Source organism: Triticum aestivum, chromosome 7B (genome assembly GCF_018294505.1).
Source record: "Triticum aestivum cultivar Chinese Spring chromosome 7B, IWGSC CS RefSeq v2.1, whole genome shotgun sequence".
NCBI lineage: Eukaryota > Viridiplantae > Streptophyta > Magnoliopsida > Poales > Poaceae > Triticum > Triticum aestivum.
The window spans coordinates 494,944,768-494,955,880 of NC_057813.1; positions in this window are offsets into that span (position 1 = coordinate 494,944,768).

The window sequence follows — 11,113 nt, forward strand, 5'->3', positions numbered from 1 at the left end:
TTTGGTGTTGGTTTCAAATTCCCCCTCGCCCATTCATTATTTCCCATGTGAATAGCCAAAAAAAGTGCAACATAACGAAAGGCCTTGTTTTCATTCCTATTGTTGTTTTGCTTGTGTGCTTGGTATGCTCCCGTTTTGGCACTTCACTTGTAGGCATTTGACTTGACCAACACAACCCAAACACTAGTTGCAACAATCTTGAATTGTACTCGAATATTGTGAGAGTGACCCTTGGATTCGGTTGAAGAAAACTTCACATTGTGTTGTGCTCCTAAATATGCTTTCGAAAATATATCCTTGGTATCTCGGTGCCAACAAATGCATCAAGAGAGGCACTCATCCATGCATATTGATGGCTCGAGAATTTATGACTTTTTACAAGGAGTTTTCATTTGGTTTTCACCGGGTTTCCGTTATTTCTCGGCTATTTCTAACGCTAATCCTTAGAGAGAGAAGAAAACATGTTTTCCCATTGTTTGGCAGGAAAAAGCATAAATGGAAGGAGACCAAAGTGAATTATTGCAAGTCAAGCCAAGTGGAGTAACTTCCATGTTGGGAGTTTGGTCACGAGGCGCACTAGAACGCAAGACGACCTTCCATACGAGCGCATGTGCTTGTATGGCCAATCATATGAAGTGCCAAGGGTACCCTCTCATCTACATAAGACACTTCCGTGAAGGAACACACATAGTGGAGAAATCTAGATGCTGCCACACCATCCAGAGTAGAGAGAGAAGAGATCCGGGGAAGAAGAACCACAAAGATCCTTCTAGTTTTGTTTTTCCACCTCCATACTCATATTCATTCATCCTTCACCATTATAATAGGAATTCCAAGTTGTAAGATTAGGGCCGGGGTGAACTCTATTCATACTCATCTAGAGATTGAGACTTGTTTAATTGTTCATCTTATTGTGGATTTTCACGGTATTATTGATATGGTTCTCATGGATTTATTCTCTTAGATGATTGGTTATTCTCTTTAAATATGTGAGTAATTCCCCCTAGGCATGAGAGATTTAGGTGAATGGTAAGATTCATTTGTGCAATTCCTATATGTCGTCATCCGTGTTTGTAGTCGTATGATCTGTTTAGTAAGTTGTTATTCTATTGTGAACTATATGTGTGTTGCCCAATTTAAGGGCCTAGAAAACATGATCGCAAGACCTACACATGTAACACATATTGTTCAAGAAACATGCAACCTCTGATGTGACAGGTGGAGACATCTATGAGCTACCGAAGACAATATGAGATAATGGTGATCCATTGAACTTAATGCATGGTCTCGGCTTAACGACCTTAATTGTGGAGATGACCATGTAGTGGCAAAGATGAATCAGGACCATACTATGGAATATAATCCCGCGAGGAGGAGTTTCATAACCCTAGGGTGAGCAAATCAAATACTAAACCCTCATGATACAAGGTAACTGGCATTACCATCGCATTGACACACTTGATGTACACCATGATTTGAAGTCTCTCCTTGCCTAATCACTCCATTGCAGGAAAGACACATTTACTTTTAGTTTTATTTATGTACTTTGCCTTCAAGTTATTATTATTCTCGCTACAACCAACTCATCATTTCCACTATTCTGGTTTATCTGGCTCTTGGAACACTAACAACTTCTGCAGATGGTTGGTGAGTCCCTAGTTAAGCAATGTACCATTTGAGATGCAACTGCATCAGTATGTTATCATTTTTCCTTTAACTTGCTACTCTTTCAAGAAGGTGTCACTACTAGGGGAAAAGCTACCAGTAGCATGGCGATTTACCTTATCAGTAGCGCGGGCACCCGCGCTACTGCTAAGGTGCTACAACCAAAACATTAGCAGTAGCATGGGTACCAGCGCTACTACTAACCATACATAGCAGTATCATGTTTGCTAAACCACGCTACTGCTAATAGCAGCAACACCTCTATTCAGAGCGTGCTGCTACTAAACCCACATTGCTGCTACATGCAAGCCCTGCGTTACTGCTAAAATTTCTTGTATTTTTTTCGGCAACATATTGGTGATACGTCCATTTTGCATCATGCTTTTATAATGATATTTATTGCATTATGGGTTGTTATTACACATTATGGTACAATACTTATGACTTTTCTCTCTTATTTTATAAGGTTTACATGAAGAGGGAGAATACCGGCACCTGGAATTCTGGGCTAGAAAAGGAGCAAATATTAGAGACCTATTCTGCACAACTCCAAAAGTCTTGAAACTTCACGGAGAGTCATTTTGGAATTAATAAGAAATATTGGGCGAAGAAAGCACCAGAGGGGACCCACCAGCCAACCACAAGGGTGGGGGCGCGCCCTACCCCCCTGCCTTGCCGCCAGCCTGGCAGGCCCCCGGTGCCCATATTTTGCTATATGAACGGTTTTTACCTAGAAAAAAATCAGACGGAAGCTTTCGGGACGAAGCACCGCCATCTCAAGGTGAAACTTGGGCAGAACCAATCTAGGGCTCTGGCGGAGCTGTTCTGCCGGGGAAACATCCCTCCTGGAGGGGGAAATCATTGCCATCGTCATCACCAATGATCCTCTTATCGAGAGGGGGTCAATCTCCATCAACATCTTCACCAACACCATCTCCTCTCAACCCCTAGTTCATCTCTTCTATCCGATCTCTGTCTCAAAACCTCATATTGGTACCTGTGGGTTGCTAGTAGTGTTGATTACTCCTTGTAGTTGATGCTAGTTGGTTTATTTGGTGGAAGATCATATGTTCATATCCTTAATGATAATTAATACTCCTCTGATTATGAACATGAATATGCTTTGTGAGTAGTTACGTTTGTTCCCGAGGACATGGGAGAAGTCTTGTTATAAGTAATCATGTGAATTTGGTATTCGTTCGATATTTTGATGAGATGTATGTTGTCTCTCCTCTAGTGGTGTTATGTGAACGTCGACTACATGACACTTCACCATGATTTGGGCCTAGGGGAAGGCATTTGGAAGTAATAAGTAGATGATGGGTTGCTAGAGTGACAGAAGCTTAAACCCTAGTTTATGCGTTGCTTCGTAAGAGGCTGATTAGGATCCATATGTTTCATGCTATGGTTAGATTTATCTTAATTCTTCTTTCGTAGTTGCGGATGCTTGCAAGAGGGGTTAATCATAAGTGGTAGGCTTGTCCAAGGAAGGACAACACACAAGCACCGGTCCACCCACACATCAAATTATCAAAGTAACGAACGCGAATCATATGAGCATGATGAAAACTAGCTTGACAGTAATTCCCATGTGTCCTCGGGAGCGCTTTGCTTTATATAAGAGTTCGTCCAGGCTTGTCCTTTGCTACAAAAAGGATTGTGCCACCTTGCTGCACCTTTTTTTACTTTTGTTACTTGTTACCCATTACGAATTATCTTATCACAAAGCTATCTGTTACCGATAATTTCAGTGCTTGCAGATAATACCTTGCTAAAAACCGCTTGTCATTTCCTTCTGCTCCTCGGTGGGTTTGACACTCTTACTTATCGAAAGGACTACGATAGGTCCCCTATACTTGTGGGTTATCAAGACTCTTTTTTGGCGCCATTGCCGGGGAGTGAAGCGCCTTTGGTAAGTGGAATTTGGCAAGGAAACATTTATATAGTGTGCTGAAATTTACTGCCACTTGTTACTATGGAAAATAATCCTTTGAGGGGTCTGTTCGGGGTATCTTCACCCCGACCGGAAGAGCAAAGAGTTGCCCCTCAACCTACTGAACCTACTTAAAATATTTATTATGAAAATCCTTCGGGTATGATAGAGAAACTGCTAGCTAATCCTTGTGTAGGAGATGGAACATTACACCCTTATATGCATCTAATCTATGTGGATGAAGTTCGTGGATTATTTAAGCTTGCAGGTTTGCCCGAGGATGAAGTCAAGAAGAAGGTCTCCCCTTTATCTTTGAAGGGAAAGGCATTGACATGGTATGGGCTATGTGATGATATTGGATCATGGAACTACAACCGATTGAAATTGGAATTTCATCAGAAGTTTTATCCTATGCATCTGGTTCATCGTGATCAGAATTATATATATAATTTTTGGCCTTGTGAAGGAGAAAGTATCCCTCAAGCTTGGGGGAGGCTTAAGTCAATGTTATATTCATGCCCCAATCATTAGCTCTCAACAGAAATTTTTATTCAGAATTTTTATGCTCGGCTTTCTCGTAATGATCAATCCATGCTCGATACTTCTTGTACTTGTTCCTTTATGAAGAAAACTATTGAATTCAAATGGGATTTATTGGAAAAAATTAGAGACAACTCTGAAGATTGGGAACTCGACTAAGGTAATGAGTCAGGTATAAATCTTAAGACTGATTGTGTTAAATCTTTTATGGATACCGATGCTTTTCGTGATTTTAGCACTAAATATGGACTTAACTCTGAGATAGTAGCTTCTTTTTGCGAATCATTTGCTACTCATGTTGATATCCCTAAGGAGAAGTGGTTTAAAAATCATCCTCCCATTGAAGTTAAAGTAGTAGAACCTATTAAAGTTGAAGAAGAAACTATTACTTATAATGTTGATCCTATTGTTCCTACTGCTTATATTGAGAAACCACCTTTTCCTGTTAGAATAAAGGATCATGCTAAAGCTTCAACCGTGGTTCGTAAGAGTTATACTAGAACACCTACACCCCCTGAAAAAATTAAAGTTGAACCTAGTATTGCTATGGTTAAAGATCTCTTAGCCGATAATATTGATGGGCATGTTATTTATTTCTATGATGAAGCTGCTAGAATTGCTAAACCTGATACTAAAGATAAACATAGACCCGTTGTTGGCATGCCTGTTGTTTCTGTTAAAATAGGAGATCATTGTTATCATGGTTTATGTGATGTGAGTGCTAGTGTGAGTGCAATTCCTTTTACCTTACATCAAGAAATTATGAATGATATTGCACCTGCTGAGATAGAAGATATTGGTGTTAGTATTAAGCTTGCCAATAGGGATACTATATCGCAAATTGGGATTGTTAGAGATGTTGAAGTCTTGTGTGGGAAAATTAAATACCCTACTGATTTTCTTGTTCTTGGTTCCCCACAAGATGATTTTTGTCCCATTATATTTGGTAGACCTTTCTTGAACACTGTTAATTCTAAGATAGACTGTGAGAAAGAAATTGTTAGTGTAAGTTTTGGGGATATGTCTCATGATTTTAATTTCCCTAAATTTCGTAGACAACCCCATGATAAAGAATTTCCTAGTAAGGATGAAATTATTGGTCTTGCTTCTATTGACGTGCCTCCTACTGATCCTTCAGAACAATATTTACTAGACCATGAAAATGATATGTTTATGAATGAAAGAAAGGAATTATATGAAATGTTCTTTAATCAAGGGCCTGTTTTGAAACACAATTTGCCTGTTGAAATCCTTGGGGATCCTCCTCCACCCAAGGGTGATCCCGTGTTTGAGCTTAAACAATTACCTAATACTTTAAAATATGCTTATCTTGATGAAAAGAAGATATATCTTGTTATTATTAGTGCTAACCTTTCAGAGCATGAAGAGAAGAGATTATTGAAAACTCTGAAGAAGCACCGTGCCGCTATTGGATATACTCTTGATGATCTTAAGGGCATTAGTCCCACTCTATGTCAGCACAAAATTAATTTGGAGCCTGATGCTAAACCAGTTGTTGATCATCAACGATGGTTAAATCCTAAGATGAAAGAAGTTGTAAGAAATAAAATACTAAAGCTTCTGGAGACAGGTATAATTTATCCTGTTGCTGATAGTAGATGGGTAAGTCATGTTCATTGTGTCCCTAAGAAAGGAGGTATTACTGTTGTTCCTAATGATAAGAATGAATTGATCCCTCAAATAATTGTTATAGGTTATAGAATGGTAATTGATTTTTGCAAATTAAATAAAGCTACTAGAAAAGATCATTACCATCTATCTTTTATTGATCAAATTCTAGAAATACTATCCAAACATACACATTTTTTCTTTCTAGATGATTATTCTGGTTTCTCTCAAATACCTGTGTCAAAAGAGGACCAAGAAAAGACCACTTTCACTTGCCCTTTCGGTACCTTTGCTTATAGACGTATGCCTTTTGGTTTATGCAATGCACCTACTACCTTTCAAAGATGTATGACTACTATATTCTTTGACTTTTGTGAAAAGATTGTTGAGGTTTTCATGGATGATTTCTCCGTTTACGGAACTTCTTTTGATGATTGCTTAAGCAACCTTGATCGAGTTTTGCAGAGATGTGAAGAAACTAATCTCGTCTTGAGTTGGGAGAAGTGCCACTTTATGGTTAATGAAGGTATTTTCCTGGGGCATAAAATTTCTGAAATAGGTATGAAGTTGATAAAGCTAAAGTAGACGCTATTGAAAAGATGTCGTGTCCTAAAGATATCAAAGGTATAAGAAGTTTCCTTGCTCATGTTGGTTTCTATAGGAGGATTATTAAAGACTTCTCTAAAATTTCTATGCCTCTCACTAATCTCTTGCAAAAAGATGTTCCTCTTGTTTTTGATGATAATTGTGTATAAGCATTTGAAATACTTAAGAAAACCTTGATTTCTGCACCTATTGTTTAGCCACATGATTGGAATTTACCCTTTGAAATTATGTGTGATGCTAGTGATTATGCTGTTAGTGTTGTTCTTGGACAAAGAGTTGATAAGAAATTGAATGTTATTCATTATGCTAGTAAAACTCTAGACATTGCCCAGAGAAATTATGCTACTGTTGAAAAAGAATTTTTAGCTGTTGTTTTTGCTTGTGATAAGTTCAGATCTTATATTGTTGATTCCAAAGTAACTGTTCACACTGATCATGCTGCTATTAAATATCTTATGGAGAAGAAAGATGCTAAACCTAGACTTATTAGATGGGTTCTCTTGCTACAAGAATTTGACTTGCATATTATTGATAGAAAGGGAGCTGAGAACCCCGTTGCAGACAACTTGTCTAGGTAGAAAACGTTCTTGATGACCCACTGCCTATTGATGATAGTTTTCCTGATGAGCAATTAGCTGCCATAAATGCTTCTCGTAATACTCCATGGTATGCTGATTATACTAATTACATTGTTGCTAAATTTATACCACCTAGTTTCACATACCAGCAAAAGAAAAAGGTTTTCTATGATTTAAGGCATTACTTTTGGGATGACCCACACCTTTATAAAGAAGGAGTAGATGGTGTTATTAGATGTTGTGTAACTGAGCATGGACAGGAACATATCCTATGTAAGTGCCACTCCGAGGCCTACGGAGGACACCACGCTGGAGATAGAACTGCACATAAGGTATTGCAATCTGGTTTTTATTGTCCTACTCTCTTCAAGGATGCTCGTAAGTTTGTCTTGTCTTGTGATGAATGCTAGAGAATTGGCAATATTAGTAAACGTCATGAAATGCCTATGAATTATTCACTTGTTATCGAACCATTTGATGTTTGGGGCTTTGATTATATGGGACCTTTTCCTTCCTCTAATGGGTATACACATATTTTAGTTGTAGTTGATTACGTTACTAAGTGGGTAGAAGCTATTCCAGCTAGTAGTGCTTATCATAACACTTCTATTAAGATGCTTAAAGAAGTTATTTTTCCAAGGTTTGGAGTCCCTAGATATTTAATGACTGATGGTGGTTCATATTTTATTCATGGTGATTTCCATAAATTGCTTGCTAAGTATGATATTAACCATAGAATTGCATCTCCATATCATCCTCAGTCTAGTGGTCAAGTCAAATTGAGCAATAGAGAGGTTAAATTGATTTTGCAAAAGACTGTTAATATATCTAGAAAGAATTGGTCTAAGAAACTTGATGATGCATTATGGGCTTATAGAACTGCTTATAAAAACCCTATGGGTATGTCTCCATATAAAATGGTTTATGGAAAGGCTTGTCACTTACCTCTTGAACTAGAACATAAAGCTTATTGGGCAATCAAAGAGCTCAACTATGATTTCAAACCTACCGGTGAGAAGAGGCTATTTGACATAAGCTCGTTTGATGAATGGAGAACCCAAGCCTATGAGAATGCCAAGTTGTTTAAAGAAAAAGTTAAAAGATGGCATGACAAAAGGATACACAAGCGTGAGTTTAATGTAGGTGATCATGTTTTGCTATACAACTCTCGTTTAAGATTTTTTTGTAGGAAAGCTTCTCTCTAAATGGGAAGGTCCTTACATTATCGAGGAGGTTTATCGCTCCGGTGCCATCAAAATCAGCAACGCCGAAGGCACAAATCCGAAGGTGGTAAACGGTCAAACAATCAAACATTATATCTCAGGTACTCCCATAAATGTTGAAACCAATATAATTAATACCATAACACCGGAGGAGTTCATAAGGGATACGTTCCAGAATGTTTTAGACTCCAAAAAGGAATAGGTATGTGGTACTGTAAGTAAACCGACTCCAAAACTGTTCTAATAGCAATTTTTCTCTGTTTTGGAATATTTGAAAAATTAGGAAAATTAAAAGTAGTCTGAAAGAGACACGAGGTGACCAGAAGGGTGGAGGGATGATACGTCTCCAACGTATGTACTTTTCCTAATGCTTTTCCTCTTCTTTTGGACTCTAATTTGCATGATTTGAATGAAACTAACCCCGGGCTGACGCTGTTTTCAGCAAAACTACCATGGTGTTGTTTTTGTGCAGAAATAAAAGTTCTCGGAATGGAACAAAACATTGCGAGGATTTTTTATATCAATAAAGAGAATTTGTGGAGCCAAGAACCTGGTGGCCCCGCAGACCCTGAAACCGACGCTATAAAATCCTATTTTCCAGAAAAATCAAGGAGAAAGAATTATCGCGTTCCATGAGATAGAGCCGTCGTCACCTCCTATTCTTCATCGGGAGGCCAGATCCGGAGTCCGTTTGGGGCTTTGGAGAGGGGGATATTCGATCTTCGTCATCACCAACCCTTCTCCATCGCTAATTCCATGATGCTCCCCACCGGGAGTGAGTAATTCGTTCGTAGGCTCGCTGGTCGGTGAGGAGTTGGATGAGATTCATCATGTAATCTAGTTAGTTTTGTTAGGGCTTGATCCCTAGTATCCACTATGTTCTGAGATTGATGTTGCTATGACTTTGCCATGCTTAATGCTTGTCACTTTGGGCCCGGGTGCCATGATTTTAGATCTGAACCGTTTATGTTATCACCATTATATCTATGTTCTAGATCCGATCTTGCAAGTTATAGTCACCTACTATGTGTTATGATCCGGCAACCCCGGAGTGACAATAGTCGGGACCACTCCCGGTGATGACCGTAGTTTGAGGAGTTCATGTATTCACCGTGTGCTAATGCTTTGTTCCGGTTCTCTACTAAAAGGAGGTTTTATTATCCCTTAGTTTCCAATAGGACCCCGCTGCCATGGGAGGGCAGGACAAAAGATGGCATGCAAGTTCTTTCCATAAGCACATATGACTATTTACGGAATACATGCCTACATTATATTTATGAACTGGAGCTAGTGCCGTATTGCCCTAGGTTATGACTGTCACATGATGAATATCATCCAAGAAATCATTGATCCAATGCCTACGAATTTCTCTTATACTGTTCTTGCTAGGTTACTACTGCTATCTTTACTGTTGCACTTGCTACAAAATCTCTGCTATCACTGTTACCGCTACTATTGCTGCTGCTACTATTACCAAAACTATCATACTACTTTGCTACTGATCACTTTGCTACAGATATTTAATCTCTAGGTGTGGTTAAATTGACAACTTAGCTGCTAATACTTACAAATATTCTTTAGCTCCCCTTGTGTCGAATCTATAAATTTGGGTTGAATACTCTACCCTCGAAAACTATTGTGACCCCCTATACTTGTGGGTTATCAAGACCTTTTTCTAGCGATGTTGCCGGGTAGCATATCTATATTTGTTGAGTCACTTGGAATTATTATCAATTTATCACTATGAAGAATCTCAAGGATGCTAAGACTAAGATTTTTCCCTCTAAAATGAGGGGAGATAAGGAACTGCCATCTAGCTCTACTTTAGATTCATCTTCTGTTATAAGTAAACTTGCAACACCACCACATGCTATCAATCCTGATATGTCGCAAGTTATTGATGATGCTACTTGTACTATGCACGATGCTTATGATGATGCTAGTACCTTGCTTGATGATGATGTGCCACTAGGTGATTTTCTTGATGAACAAATTGCTAGAGTAAGACAACATGATGTTGAAACTGATGATGAATTTGAAACTAAAAATCTTGAAACACCTACTACAACTAGTCCTCCTAGATAAGAATTGCCTAAGGTACCGGAAGGTTATGTTATGAATGAGGAGACAACTAGAGATATTCTTGCTTGTAAGGGTAGAGATGATCTAGAGAAATTATTATGCAAGTATAAAGAAAAATCTCTGAATGCTAAAATGAAATGTGATCCTAAGTTTGCTACCTCACCTATCTTTATTGATGATAAGGATTATGAATTCTCTTTCGACCCAGAGTTAATTACTTTGGTTGAATTTGATCCTTTCCATGATTATGAAACTGAAACTATTATGGCACATCTTACTAAGTTGAATGACATAGCCACCCTTTTTGCTCATGACGAGAAAACTCGCTATTACTATATTCTCATTTATGTTCTCATTAAAGGGTGATGCTAAAGCTTGGTACAATACTCCTGCTCCTGGTTGTGTGCGTAGCCCCCAGGATATGATTTATTACTTCACTGAAAAATATTTCTTGCTCATAAGAAACAAGCTGCTTTACATGGAATATTTAACTTTGTGCAAATTGAAGGAGAGAGTCTCCCACAAGCTTGGGGGAGTCTTCTCCAATTGCTTAATGCTTTGCCTGATCATCCTCTTAAGAAAAATGAAATACTTGATATCTTCTATAATGGACTAACCGATGCTTCTAGGGATTTCCTAAATAGTTGTGCTGGTTATGTTTTCAGGGAATGAACTATTGGGCAAGCTGAAGAATTATTGAATAACATATTGAAATATTATGATGATTGGACTCTTCCTAAACCACCTCTTAAACCCACTCCAAATAAGAGGGGTATCTTATATCTTAGTCCTGAAGATATGCAAGAGGCAAAGAAATCTATGAAGGAAAAAGGTATTAAAGTTGAGGATGTCAAAAA